This window comes from Macrobrachium rosenbergii, chromosome 52, assembly GCF_040412425.1.
Source record: "Macrobrachium rosenbergii isolate ZJJX-2024 chromosome 52, ASM4041242v1, whole genome shotgun sequence".
NCBI classification, from domain to species: Eukaryota; Metazoa; Arthropoda; class Malacostraca; order Decapoda; family Palaemonidae; genus Macrobrachium; species Macrobrachium rosenbergii.
In genome coordinates this window covers 6,338,459-6,354,091 of record NC_089792.1, presented here as the reverse complement: position 1 = coordinate 6,354,091, position 15,633 = coordinate 6,338,459, and positions in this window count along the sequence as shown.

The window sequence follows — 15,633 nt, the reverse complement described above, 5'->3', positions numbered from 1 at the left end:
CCAGCTTCTTTAGGTAATGTTTCCTTTCTGCCCAGAAGAACTCTCTATAATCAGCTTTGTATCTCAAACAGAAATTACCGGAAATTTGTTATGTAGCGGAGGCGACCGTAAACAATTCATTTACATTCACTTTCATCTTTATTTATGTACTGGTGTAAGCATGGTTGAATATTAAAACAATTTTCTGTAATGTATTTCGTTCATGTTTTCTGCTCTTACATGCATTACCCTCATACGAACGTTACTCGTGGTTTTATGGAATAATAGAATATATATATATTATATATATATATATATATATATATATATAATATATATATATATATATATATATATATATATAATCATATATATATACAATAGTTGGTAAGTTTTATTATCAGTTTAGTGGGGGTAGGGAGAACTTAGTGGATTTTTCAGAACGGCAATATTACAAGACCCTCAAACCATTCAATAAGCTTTCATCATACTACCTAATTCTATTAGTTCAGCTACATTTATAAAAAGAGATGCATTTATGTTATAATGTAGGTATGAATAATGATATAACACCATATTACAATGTGTTTTACATTTAAAATTCTGCTTTTAATGCATTATACCATCATATGAACTTGCTCATATTGTTTGAAGAAACATGAAAATTGTAAAAAAACAAAGTTTGCAAAATAACCTATTTTAGTTAACTTGAGCTAGATGGCACTATGCCAATGCTGATGATTGCACATGGAGGGCTATACATAAAAGATAAAAAAAAAACAGAAAAACTGTAGATAGAGAGACAGGCCAACATAACAGATGCAGCATCCTCCTCACATCACTCTAATATAGTGGTTCTTAAACTTTTTTAATGTATGCACCCCATTCAAATCAGCAGTCAAGTATCGTATCCCTGAATTAAATGAAATAAAAAAAAAATAAAATACAAGGTTGAAATGATGTGTATTAATAAACCACATTTTTAAAACTTCATTCACAAAGCTTATAATTTCCCTTTATCCATAGCTCAGAGCCCTGCTGTAGTTAAATAATTAATAATAATAGTTTATTAATTCCCATAATAATAATAATAATAATAATAATAATAATAATAATAATAATTATTATTATTATTATTGTTATTATTATTATTATTATTATTATTATTATTACATATTATTATTATTATTATTATTATTTATTTTATTTTATTTGATTCTATTTTTATTTTTTTCAAAAAAATAACATGCGTATATAAAAATATATTTTGCTTTAATTATTCATAGGCATCCTCGCAAAAACCCTTAGGAACAGGGGGTGAGCCCTGGTTGAGAACAACTGTCTATCTGTCGACTGAATAACGCTTAAGAGTCTGCCCTGTTTGGGATTGGGGTTATCATGGCATTTTAAAGCGCAATCTCTCCGTTCGAGCGTATCTAACCTTAATTTGTCGCTCCCTAAACCATGATAGATATCGTCATTTCACGGACGAAAGGTTCTGGAAATTCGTCCTTTTTCATTTGAAAGGTTTTATGAAGTTTTGTAGGTTTCATTGATTGGACATAACAGGGGCATTAAACGTTCATTAGGTTGAACAACGTTGCGTTTCTTTGGTTTTTAATTGGATGTATTGTAATTATCTATTTGCTAGGGTTTTTATTACACTAAAGTGTTGCAATAACTTATTTATAGTATAAAAGGCATTTATCTTCTTAGGATAAGAAACATGTTGATGTGCTTTTCTACATAGGAACATATACAAACACACATGCGTACATACAGACACAGACACACACACATATATACAGTGTATATATATACATATATATGTATATATATATAATCTAAAACTAATAATAAACAGTATTGTTGGGTGTTAAATTATTAATGGAAAAGATTTCTTTTATGAAAACGTACGTCACAAAATATTTTCCTATCTAGAATAATTGACTAGGTAGATAATTGAAAATAAAATTTCTAGAAAACACAATATGGATTGCGTTCTAACATGAAACTCGTAGATAGAAAAGCAAATTATTGGATAATATTCCTTTGGTAAGCCAAATGAATATCGATGCGAAAAAAACAATAATACTAAATCAAAGATAAAATTCATTTAAACCAACTTGTATCGGTCAAAGTAACTAGTCACGAATATAACAAGCGAAGTCATCTTTGATCATTCGGACGTTCATAAGCCAATGCAAATCCTGACTTTTTCTCAGTTAAAGCATCAAAATATTATCAAACAATCTCCAACACATTGCCATATCTACGACTCAAATTTTTTTCTTCATTTGTCTCTCCCCAGTGCAAATATCATGAATTGAAAATATTCTCAAAGAATGTCCAACCTCGTTGCCATATCTATGGCTCACTTTTTCTCACTTGTCTCTTCCTCAAAGTTAATATCTTGAATTCCAAATATTATCCACGAATCTCCAACACATTGCTACATCTAGGACCCACTTTTCCCCCTCTCCTATCTTTTCCAGGTGCAAATATCATGAATTCAAAATATTCTCAAAGAATCTCCAACACACTGCCATGTCTACGGCTCAATCTTTCTCTCACTTGCACTTTCTCAATGCAAATATCTTGAATTCCAAATATTATCAAAGAATCTCTAACGGCATTGCACATCTAGGGCTCACTTTTTCCCTCTCCTGTCTCTCCCCAGTGCAGATACTCAATTTAACAAATGCAACAACGACTGAAATCATTTACCTGTCAGAGGACAAATGAAAGCTCCAGTCGTGTGACGCACATCTTTCCGGTCCTGGAGAAATCAAGGTTTCAGTCACTATAAATTGCGTGAAGCCTCATATCAGTAACGTATATTCTGACTTGGGGAACGGGACTGACAGCAAATGTCACGTCAGATTCACATTGAAATGCACACAGACATTTCTGAGTAATTTATTTTTATACGTGTTCGTAAAATGAAAATAGAGCGTCTCTGAACCGGTATATATGCAGATTGAGTTGAAACGTGGTTTAATGCTGGAAAATACATTCCTTTTATTTTCTTTTAGGACTCACTGAGGTTGTAATTAGTTTTATACTCTACAGAGTTTTACAGTCCTTGGGTATTAAAGCTTCTTTTTTATAGGGAACGTTTTAGCTGTTTGTAATAATTCGCTAATAAGTCTTTGTGACTTGGCCTTTGGAAAGATATTTACGAAAATTTTCGACAGTTTTAATATCAATTCTGTTCCTTTGTTTAAAAACATTCGTAAAAATTAATATATTCTTTCCAAAAAACGGAAAATCTCATTTTGCTTAAAAAATAAGAAATCAGATTTATTGCAAGCATGCAACAACAAAAATGTAATTGGAAAGATTTAAGGATAATGAAAATCGACGAACAAGCTCATATTTTAAAAAAATGAAAGAACTCAATTTGAATATTAAACCTTCTCCTGTTCTTTGGGTGTAAACCAGCTAACCTTTCGGTTTTCTTAAAAATTCACAAAAACCGCTCAGTAAAAATTACAATATTAACTCAAAGACCACGGAAAATATCTAAACCGGTTAATTAGATTTTTCTTCTCCAGCAAATTGCTGGCAAGTTTAATAATTTGTGGAAAGAAAAAGTCCAGTATTAAATTGTTAAAAGGCAGAACAGAATTATGTTTATTTTCTTTCCCAGTGTTGTAATTGGAGGGTACGAGAGAAATTTTAAAAGAATATAAACAAACAAGTCGAATGCGTTGAAGTTCCTGTTGTAGATTGTCGAGTTTACTGAACAGCTTATAATCAAATGCAACTGGAAACAGATCTATCTTTTCGGTGGTCTTGAGAGGATTATACGTTATCAGCAGCCATGAAACTATAACTGGGTCCGGTGTTTTAGGCCTATTCAGTTAGTTGCCAGACGCAAGAAATTTGCTAACTTTAAAAACAGGAAATGAAATTAAATCTAAGAACTAGAGGGAAAATTTAGGGAAATTTGATGATTGGAGGGTTTCAACATATTATTTGCAGCCCTTGCATCATAGTGCTTAAAATCTGAGGGTGGATAGAAAAAATTGCTGACAGAAAAAGTGGACGGCTGACAAGGTACAATATTTTTTTTGAAATTAGAAGGAAAATATAACTAATGAAGGCTAACAGTCTGTAGACTTGAAAGAACCCATGATAAATTAGCTTTCCAAGTACATTTTGTTTATCTTACCAAAGAACAAAACTTTTGTGAGTCAGATAAATTTTAAGATGCTGAAAAACAAGAAATATAATTTTTTTTGTTTCTGAGTAATAGTAAAAAATAGTAAGCAAATAGAAATAACTAATTGTAAATTAGCTTTCCAGAATAAATTTTTTTATCTTACTAAAGAATAAAAACTTTTGTCAGTCAGAGAAAAACTGAGCATGCTGAAAACAAATATAAAATTTATTTTATTTCTAGCAATCTTGAGAAAATCATTTAACAAACGAATAGGGACTACCATGGTAATCCACAAAAAGTATTTTCAACTGAGTCTTCTACAAAACACTGATAAAGCGTAAACCTGAAGTAAAGGTCACCAATAAGTGGAAAGACCAGGATTCTTTATATATTTCAAGTATAAGAGAATTTTATTTATTTCTTCCTGAAAATAGACATTAAGATTAGGACCTAAAGTCAAGAGTATAAAATAATTGTTTGTATCTTATTCTTTAATTCCTGTAGTATTATTTGAGAGTAGAATATAGTTTTACAATATATGTTATATATATATATATATTATATATATATATATATATATATATATATATATATATATATATATATATATATATATATATATATATATATATATATGTATATATGTGTGTGTGTGTGTGTGTGTGTACGTATCTATGTATATAGATACATAAATACAAATACACATACACATATATACACACACATATATATACATATATATATATATATATATATATATATATATATATATATATATATATATATATATTGTCAGTATGTGTTTAATTTAACGTAAATTAATTTGTTTTGAATAAGCCACTTTGGCAGTAATTATTCTTTGGAACGTCTTGACCCTGTTTCCTCCTCCCCGACATTTCTGACTTGTTGTTTAGTTTTAATTACAATGAGCTTGTTTTATTTTCACGTGTGGTTTTGGCTTCTCGTCCGGAGCTGTATTCGGCGCTGTTTCACGAGGACTGAGAGAGTTGTTTTCTGGACCTTTAGCATTGTGTGGGCCTGCCTTATTCTTGATTGATTTTGAACTATCTCTGGATTACGATACCTGCCTTTCATCAGTTGCTGCTGCTTTGGGAGATTGATTTATTCTTCAGTCTACGCCCTTGGTCCAGTAACACTGCCAAGGGACCTCTCTGCCAACTGGTAAGGTGTGATTGCCTGTCGGACGGCCGTGTCCGCTGATCGTCTTGCGACGTTAAAGTGATTCTATCTTCTGTCTACGCCCTGGTTCAGTAATACTGCCTAGGGACCTCTCTTACGTTTGGTAAGGTCTCGAGTATATATATTATGCCCTCGACCCGTGATTTGAAGGCTGCGTTTGCCTCTTCTACTGTTTACAGCTCACTTAAGGGAAGCAGTTTTTTTATAAACATTTAGTCTGTATTAAGTTAGGTTATTCTGTCTTTTCGACATCCTATTACTTTTAGGGCCCTCTTTAAAGTGTACTTGTATAGCCTATCTTAATTTGGTGTAAGAGTGTTTGTTATTCGATGTTTTCAGTGTGTGGTTGATTTTTGTGTTCATTTAATGTATTTTGTAAGAGGCTCAGTGGTCATTTCTTTCTAAAAAGTTTGTATTAAATATTAAGGTTTTATTTTCAGCTTTTACTTATCCTCCTTGATTCCATCTCTGTACACTCTGTTGCGGCCATTCCACCTATTGTGGACTTGGTCGTTAGTGACTTTATTTGTATTTTAAGAGACTTGTGTATGTTTGATGGGCGTGGCCCATAACATTTATGACCTTTGCCAGGATTTGTCGGATCCTGTAGTCACTTGAGTGTATAGAGTGGATTCTGGGGTGTGTTTGCAGCATAGTAATACCTTCTCTCCTATATTTTTGTGTTGATCGGTGTTTATAATTTTTTTTTTTTGACCGTGGTAGGATATTTGTGTGGTTATTGGTGTTCAGTGTATTGGTTTGTTTTTGGGTATATTTTGTGAGATACATTTATATATTTACTTGTGTGTAATTAATTTACTATGGCTGATTTGAATATCCCGGAGCTCTTGAGTGGAGAGGGGTGGCAGGACAGGTTGGCAGAATTGAATAAGCCTGATTTAGAGAGTGTAGCAGAATTTGTTGAAATTGAAAATCCTGGGTCTGTTAGGAAGGGCTTGTTGCTGCTTAATGTTTATGAAAAGGTTAAGGTGATGAAGGCAGACAGTAAACCAGAGACTAGGCAGGTGGAGGAAGCGGTGTCAGTAGAAATTTTAGATAGGCAGATTCAGTTGAAAAGAATGGAAATAGATCTCCAAAGGTTGAAGGCTGAGGAGAGAGAGAGAGAGGCAGCACGAACTTGCTATGCAAGCATGAGTAATAGGGGTTCTTCTTCTTCCCAACATAATGTGTCTGCAATGCCTTGTATTAATCTAACTGAAGCTCTAAAATTAGTCCCAAATTTTTCAGGAAGTTAACGTGGCAGAGTTTTTGTTTCTTTGAGAGAATAGCTTCAAGGTTGGAATGGCCAAAAGAGTATTGGACCACTCTTATTCAGAGTAAATTGTTAGGTAAGGCCCAGAAAGTTTACGTTACCTTGGACGAAGATCTGTCTTCAGATTATGATTCTGTAAAGGCCATAGTTTTGAAGGCTTACGAGTTGGTACCGAAGCTTACTGACAACGCTTCCGTAATTTACAGAAGGAAAGAGGGCAGACTTTTGTAGAGTTCGCCAGGGCTAAAGAGCAATTTGCTGGCGACTGGTTAAAGTCTAAGGAGGTGACAGACTTTGAGAAATTAAAAGAATTGATTTTGGTTGAGGAGTTTAAAGGTCCGTGCCTAATGAGGTGAAGGTACACCTCGAAGAGTTAAAATTAGAAACTTTACAGGAGGTGGCAATTGCAAGTGATGAGTACCTCCTCTCTCATAAAAATGTGATAGGGAAGTACCCAGAAATGAGAAATCTGGTTGGGTGAGAGCACAGGAGTAGTAATCAGAACAGGTATAATAGGCCTAATGTTAATTATGGTTCTCGTACTACCCTGTTAACAGCTATAATAGGCAGACCACAGATAACCCGGAGAAGTTGAAAACTTTGACTTGTTTCTTCTGTCATAAGAAGGGACACGTCAAGAGCATGTGTTATGCATTTAAAAGGTCACAAAGGACCGAAAGACGTCCGGTAATGGCCATTCGTAGGAATGAGAACGAGTCAGTGGCTGAGAACTCTAATAATCAAGTGACTAGGCATTAAGTCACTGGCTCCTTTTCAGAAATTTTTGTCTGATGGTTTTGTTCGCTCTGGGAATTCGACTGAGCAAAGAAAGGTTAAAATTTTGCGTGACACTGGGGCTGCTCAGTCTTTAATTCTCAGAGAATCCTTACCTATTGATTGGGAATGTTCAAATAAGGAATATGTTTTGTTAAGTGGTTTTCCAGATACGGTCAGGTCTTACCCGGTTGAGAGTTTTTATTTATCATGCCCGTCTTTTTCAGGTTATTTAAAACTGGCCATTATTGATAAATTTCCTATTAAAGATGTGGATTTGGTGTTAGGGAATGATGTCGCCCTAATAAATAAAACTTTCCCTATTGTATTAAGTTCCGGTAATGAAATATCTGTAGTCACTGATCGAAGGCTAGTAGTGTTGACTCGGCCGAGTCGGTAGTTGATGTTGATTTGAGTAGTTTAGATCGTAGTGATAGCTTAGTTATAGATAGTGGTGTGTTGGATAATAAACTTAATTGGACTACTAAGGAACTTATTACAGCTCAGAAAGCAGATTTTAAAGACCTGCCAGTTGAGTCTGGCGAAATTACTGATTTGACTGTCCCTCGATTTAAGATAATTAATAATATTTTGTATAGAATAAGTAGACCTTTTGATGCCATTAATACAGGTTGTGAAATTGTTAAACAGATTGTGGTTCCTTTTGTTTATCGAAAGGAGTTAATGACATTGGCTCATGAAAATGGTTTGGCTGGTCATTTTGGTGTTTTTTAAAACCACTCGTAAATTGTGTGAAAATTATTTTGGCCTAAGATGAAAGATGATGTTAAAAATTTGTAAATAGTTGTGATGCATGTCAAAAGGTCGGGAAGCCTAATCAACCAATTCCAAAAGCACCATTACATCCTATTCCTGTTGTTTCTGAACCGTTCAGAGGTAATTATTGACGTGGTTGGTCCTCTGCCGAAAACTCGTAGTGGCAATCAGTATATTTTAACAATTATGGATAGGATGTCTCGATATCCTGAGGCAATACCACTACGAAATGTAAAATCTGTTAAAATTGTTGAAGTATTAATTGAATTTTTCACCAGGTTCGAATGCCCAAAGTAATTCAGTCCGATTGTGGGTCTAATTTTCTGAGTAAATTATTTAGGAGAAGATGGCTGAATTAAAAAATTAATCATGTGACTTCTTCTCCGTACCATCCTGAAAAAGTCAAGGTGTTTTGGAACGATTTCATCAAACCATGAAGTCTATGATAAAAAGTATTGTTTGGTTAATGGTTCTGAATGGGATAAGGAACTACCTTATTTATTATTTGCATTTCGGTCAGTGCCGAGTCAGTCTTTAGGATTTTCACCTTTCAGCCTTATTTTTGGTCATTGTGCGTTGTCCATTGGATGTGGTTCGTGAATCTTGGGAGGGGGACGCCCCTGATATAAATTTATTAGATGATGTTAGTAATTTGGGGTGATAAATTAACGAAGGCTTGAAGTTTGCTGGTGAAAATTTATTGTGTAGCCAAAAGAAAATGAAATACTTTTTTGACCGAAAGACTATGAGCGTAATTTTGTAGTGGGTGATAATGTTTTAGTATTGCTTCCATTCCAGGAAACCCTTTAAAAGCTTCATTTTCAGGACCGTGGAAAATTTTAAAGAAAGTAAGTGATGTTAATTATTTAGTTGAAACTCCTGAAAGGAGGAGACCTACCAGTTATGTCACATAAATATGTTAAAAAGCTTATAAAGGTCGTGACAAAGTTATTCCCGTGGCATTAGTTGGTGATACTAAAAGTGTAACGGTATTAATTCTTTTTCTTTTCCAGACGTGAGTAATTTTGATGATGATTGTTTTGATGGTGCCGAATGGCCTAATGATAATGAACATTCTTTAGAAAATTTTTCAGAAATGGTTTCACATTTGAATTTAGTAGAACAGGGATCTTTGAAAAAGTTAGTTTTTAGTTATAAGGATTTATTTTCCGGATGTTCCAGGACAGACCACTGTCCTTGAACATGATGTGATGTGGGTAACGCAACTCCGGTAAAACAACTTTTACAGGTTAAATCCATTTAAAAATGATGTTGTGGATAAAGAGGTTGATTATATGTTACGACACGGGCTGATCGAACCCAGCAACAGTCCGTGGTCTTCACCTGTTGTTTTGGTAAAGAAACAGGATGGTCAATTCAGGCTTTGTTTTGATTACCGCAAAGTCAACGAGGTCACAAAGCCTGATAGTTATCCTTTACCCAGGATAGAGGACTGTATTGACAGGATAGGGAATTCAAAATATATAACTAAATTTGATTTGTTAAAGGGGTATTGGCAAGTTCCGCTGTCCAAACGGGCACGGGATTTGTCAGCGTTTGTAACGCAGCGAGGACTCTACCAATGTAAAGTAATGCCTTTTGGGATGAAGAATGCCGCTGCAACCTTTCAAAGGTTAATGAATACTTTGGTCCAAGGTTTAGAGGGGTGTTGTTTATATTGATGATATTGTAATTTATAGTGATGACTGGGACACCCATCTTAAACGTATTAAGGCTTTATTTCAGGTACTTAGGAAAGCTGGTTTGGTTATAAACCTAAAAGAGTGAGTTTGCCAAAGCAAAGGTTGTATATTTGGGTCACGAAGTAGGATTTGGGAAAGTGGCTCCAAAACAGGCAAACGTAGACTCTATTAGACATATTGAAATACCGAAGTGTCGCAGGGATGTCAGAAAGTTCCTTGGTTTAGTAGGGTATTACCGTAGATTTGTTAAGAATTTTTCTGATATCGCTGAGCCCCCTGACTAATTTATTACGTAAGAATGTGACTTTTGTATGGACTAATGATGCCCAAAATGCCTTTGAAAAAATTAAAGCAGGTCCTAATGAATTTCCCTATTTTGAAAGCTCCTGATTTTGACGTTCCTTTTTTCGCTTGCTACTGATGCGAGTGATGTTGGGGTTGGAGCAGTTTTGTTGCAGGAAGATGCTCATGGAGTATCTCATCCTGTTGCCTATTTCTCCAAAAAAAGTTATCCCCGGCACAACGGAAATACTCGACTGTAGAGAAAGAGACTTTGGGATTAATTTTAGCTGTTAATCATTTTCAGGTGTATTTATCCTCTACAGGACCTGATTAAAATATTAACGGATCATAATCCGTTGGTTTTCTTGAACAGGTTTAGGAATAAAAATCAACGGTTGATGCGTTGGAGCCTCCTGCTCCAGGAATGGAATTTTAGCTTTTCACACATTCCAGGCAAAGTAATGTTGTCGCTGATGCGCTATCACGCATCAGTGACTGATCGATAGGTTGATTTGAGGAAAACCTTTTTGTTCTTCAAAAGTTGTTTTGTATATACTTATATTAATTGATTTGATTAATCCTATAAATTTATTGAATGTACAGGTTTCAGGTGTGTTGTAATAATGTTGTGTCAGGTGTTTTTGTTTATGAAATAATTTAGGATTAAGTACTTAAGATTAAGATGTTAAATATCGTGATTTGCAGGTTTTTCTTCGGTGTCGTCTTTGATTAAGAGTGGTTAAGGGTTACTTTGATTTATTTTAGTATGTTTATTTTAGTATGTTAAGGTGTTATTAGTCTTGTGGTCCAGGCTAATTTTAAGGTGTTACCATTGTCTTGTGTATGTCCAGGTTAATTTTAAGGTGTTACCATTGTCTTGTGTATGTCCAGGTTAATGATTGTATATGTCCATGTGTGTATTTAAGGCCAAACCCCGTTTAGTGTGAGGACGCTCTCTGAAGTGTAGAGGCACCAAAACTGAGTGAAGTGAAGTGAAAAGACGCTCTTTGAAACTCAGTGAGTTGCAAAACAAATAGTGTTGAGTAAGGACGCTCTCTGGAGTGAAAAGAGGCATTATTGGAAGGTGTTGTGAAGGGCCACAATATTGAGTGTGTCGTAAAATCATGGATATGTGAACAGTGTGTTACGTTTTTTCTTATTTTTGGTGATTGATGGTTAGTTTTTATGAATCATTAATCATATACTGTTATGTCCCTGTTCTTTATTTGTGCCAATGGTCCACATTAATTCTTTTCTTTACAAAGCTTAGATAGGTCACGGCTCACGGGTCTGTAGCACAACACAGCCGTTTTTTAGGCGCTACAGGCTGGTGTATGAGTGGTGACCTAGACTAAGTTAAGGGTTAATTTATTAAGGTTTTGGTCCTTATTTTTGTTTAACTGATATTTGTGTTTCAGAATAATTTAGCCAGGTCACGGGCTCACGGGTCTGTAGCACGGCCGTTTTTTAGGCGCTACAGGCTGGTGTATGAGTGGTGACCTTGGTTGAGGTAACACTAGCCCCATTGTGGTCGATTTATATTTTTGGTTGTCGGTTATCTAGGTTTAGTCTAATAATAGGTTAGTCTTGTTAATATTGCTGCTCTGCTAACCTGTGCCCACCGCTCCACTTGTGAGTTCATGGGGATATTACCATATTTCTTCGTATGTTTATACTGATGTTATTTTGGCGTGGTCACTATAAATTATTTACTTGTATTAGTTTTAAGTCATAATATTAAGGTTAAGATTTGATATCTATTGACTGTATTGAAAGTGGTACAAAATTTTTTGCCACTATCTCTAATCTATTTTTGGCCGGCAATGTGATATAGTATTTTCAATCACTTTTGAGTTTTGTCATTGGACTTGAATTTTTCTTATTGTCCCTGTTTTATTTCATATAGATTGAATTGCTATGTTTGTTTTTGATATTAGTATTTTTATATATTTCTTTGAATTTTGAGTTAAGTTCAATATTTTGTAGAAAAATTTTCTTGTGGAAAATTTTTTTGTTGGGTGAGGAGGTGTCAGTATGTGTTTAATTTAACGTAAATTGATTTGTTTTGAATAAGCCACTTTGGCAGTAATTATTCTTTGGAACGTAATGACCCTGTTTCCTCCTCCCCGACATTTCTGACTTGTTGTTTAGTTTTAATTACAATGAGCTTGTTTTATTTTCACGTGTGGTTTTGGCTTCTCGTCCGGAGCTGTATTCGGCGCTGTTTCTCGAGGACTGAGAGAGTTGTTTTCTGGACCTTTAGCATTGTGTGGGCCTGCCTTATTCTTTGATTGATTTTGAATTATCTCTGGATTACGATACCTGCCTTCATCAGTTGCTGCCGCCTTTGGGAGATTGATTTATTCTTCAGTCTACGCCCTTGGTCCAGTAACACTGCCAAGGGGACCTCTCTGCCAACTGGTAAGGTGTGATTGCCTGTCGGACGGCGTGTCCATGGATCGTCTTGCGACGTTAAAGTGATTCTATCTTCTGTCTACGCCTTGGTTCAGTAATACTGCCTAGGGGACCTCTCTTTACGTTTGGTAAGGTCTCGAGTATATATATTATGCCCCTCGACCCGTGATTTGGAAGGCTGCGTTTGCCTCTTCTACTGTTTACAGCTCACTAAGGGAAGCAGTTTTTTTATAAACATTTAGTCTGTATTAAGTTAGGTTATTCTGTCTTTTCGACATCCTATTACTTTCAGGGCCCTCTCTTTAAAGTGTAATTGTATAGCCTATCTTAATTTGGTGTAAGAGTGTTTGTTATTCGATGTTTTCAGTGTGTGGTTGATTTTTGTGTTCATTTAATGTATTTTGTAAGAGGCTCAGTGGTCATTTCTTTCTAAAAGTTTGTATTAAATATTAAGGTTTTATTTTCAGCTTTTACTTATCCTCCTTGATTCCATCTCTGTACACTCTGTTGCGGCCATTCCACCTATTGTGGACTTGGTCGTTAGTGACTTTGTTTGTATTTTAAGAGACTTGTGTGTTTGATGGGCGTGGGCCCATAACAATATATATACTGTATATATATACTGTATATATATATATATATATATATATATATATATATATATATATATATATATATATATATATATATATATATATATATGTGTATGTATGTATGTATGTTTGTGTGTAACTGAATCACGAAGATATGGAACGTGATAGAATACTGCAAGGGTAATAATCAACCCAGCAACTCAGCTCAACAACTAACCTAACATAGGGGCATGGCAAAATAAACCAGGGTTGGTGCAGTACTAGCATACATCTCAGGGTTTGCTGCCATTATAATTGACTGAGGTCGGAAAACATTCGGCAACTTCCGCCCTCAAATCAATAAGATGGAGGAATCTTATCTTCCTTCATTAACACAATGTTACAAGATCCCTCCCCATCTCTGCTTTCCCCCTCCACAACTCCCAAGACCTCCACTCAGTTGTCCGGCGATTTTTAGCCATATCTTCCCCAAATACGTTGCTGCTCGCCTTCTTTGTGGAAGATGGCGTACCTTACTGTAAGCCAAAGATGGATAAAAGCAACATTTACTTCAAAATTGCGTTAATACATTCAGTACGAATGAAAATCGGAATATATTCTACTTGTGAATTTGGAAGGGTATATTACTTAGCACGCACCGAAATAGCTTATCGAACATTTAAACAAAATAATAACCTGGCTGCAGTTGAATCGCCATTTGATAATGAAGTCTTACATTTATTTAGCACTTCACTGCCAGGTGTCCCTCAATAATAACGAGCAGTAAACAATCACGCATACCCATAAGACCGAAGGGTGGTGGTCAGTTCAGAGAAACATCGATGGGCATGTTCGAAACTCTTGTAAGGATACGATCAAAAAACCCGAGAATCCATTTATTTTAATGCTTCCGAGAATCAATTTTTTTTTTTCGAATGCCAAATCCAGGACGATGAGCTTTACGAGCACATGGAGAGAGAAGGGAAAAGCACCAACATGTTATGTAAACAAATGAAGGCGGGAGAGAGAGATGTGCGTTGGTTCAACAACCCCAAAATATTTGCAAACAGGATCCAGTAATACCTCCCCATTTTTCTATGTATTTTTCTCCCTTGAGTTGGTAGGAGAGATCGAGCTAAATTTTTTAGCAATAACTGTAGACAGATATTGGCCAGATGACTGCAGAAAAATAAATATATACGGTAAAAGATAGACGATATATGATGGATTTTTACGCTGGACGTGATTGGGATTTCATTAATGTAAATACAATTGCCTTGCATTTATGAATATTATATTATTTAGTAATGACCTCCTTAAGCAAAAGGGCCATCCAAAGCAATGTTACCATTTTGGAAGATTAATTCATTGATTGACGTAAGGTTTTCTGGCGTCGTATTCTGTTATGAGAATAAAATCTATTTGAAAATAACCCTTTCACCGTAGACTGAACAGTGACGACAATAACAACCTTGGAATACAGGTTATGATGCGAAAAGTGACAAAAGATTAAAGTCAAGAAAATTTCAAGGAATTATATTGAAGGCAACGTGCGGTTAAATGTAAGAAACTGCGTTTCAGGTAGTTAGCCAATGTCATCGAGGAAATTAAACCAAGCTAATTATTATATTCACAGAAACCATAAAACATTTCTGGTTAACAACACGAGAACCTCTACGAGTTCAGAACACTAGAAACAACGCTATGGATGGTTTGAGAACCCCCTATTCACCGTAATGCACAGTACTCTAGGAAATGCATTCCCCCTACTCTCAAGTACCTTGACCCGTCTCTCAATACTGTGAGGGTACGTCAAATGGGACGTTACTCCCGTAACGGTCTTTATTCACTTTCGCTCGTATTTAATAATTATAAATACTGAATAATTATAAATACTTGCTAATGGTACTTAAAAAAATCTCTTTGAATTTTCCTGATAAATTTATTGACACTCATACACCGAAAACTTCCCTATCTTCAGTTGACATGGAATAATTATAAATACTATCTAATGGTACTGAAAAAACCCTTGAATTTCCCCGATAACTTCATTGACATTTAATATCGTAATAAATTAACTGAAATTAGCCAACCCTAAAGCAAATTCTTCGTGTAGATTAAAAATCTAGCTAGATTTTGTTTTTCTCCAGCTGACTACTCTAGAAGAAATTGACATTACAATAAAAAAACTGTTCCTCTAGAGCTTTCATAGGGTTGGTACATTAATCCAGCGAGATTGCTCCACCGTTTGTATACAGTAAAGTTTATTTGACGGGGGAAATTATATATATATATATATATATATATATATATATATATATATATATATATATATATATATATATATATATACATTATATATATACATATGTATGTATATATATATACACATTATATATACATATGTATGTATATATATATATATATATATATATACATATGATACATACATACATACATACATACCTACATACGTACACTGAAATACAT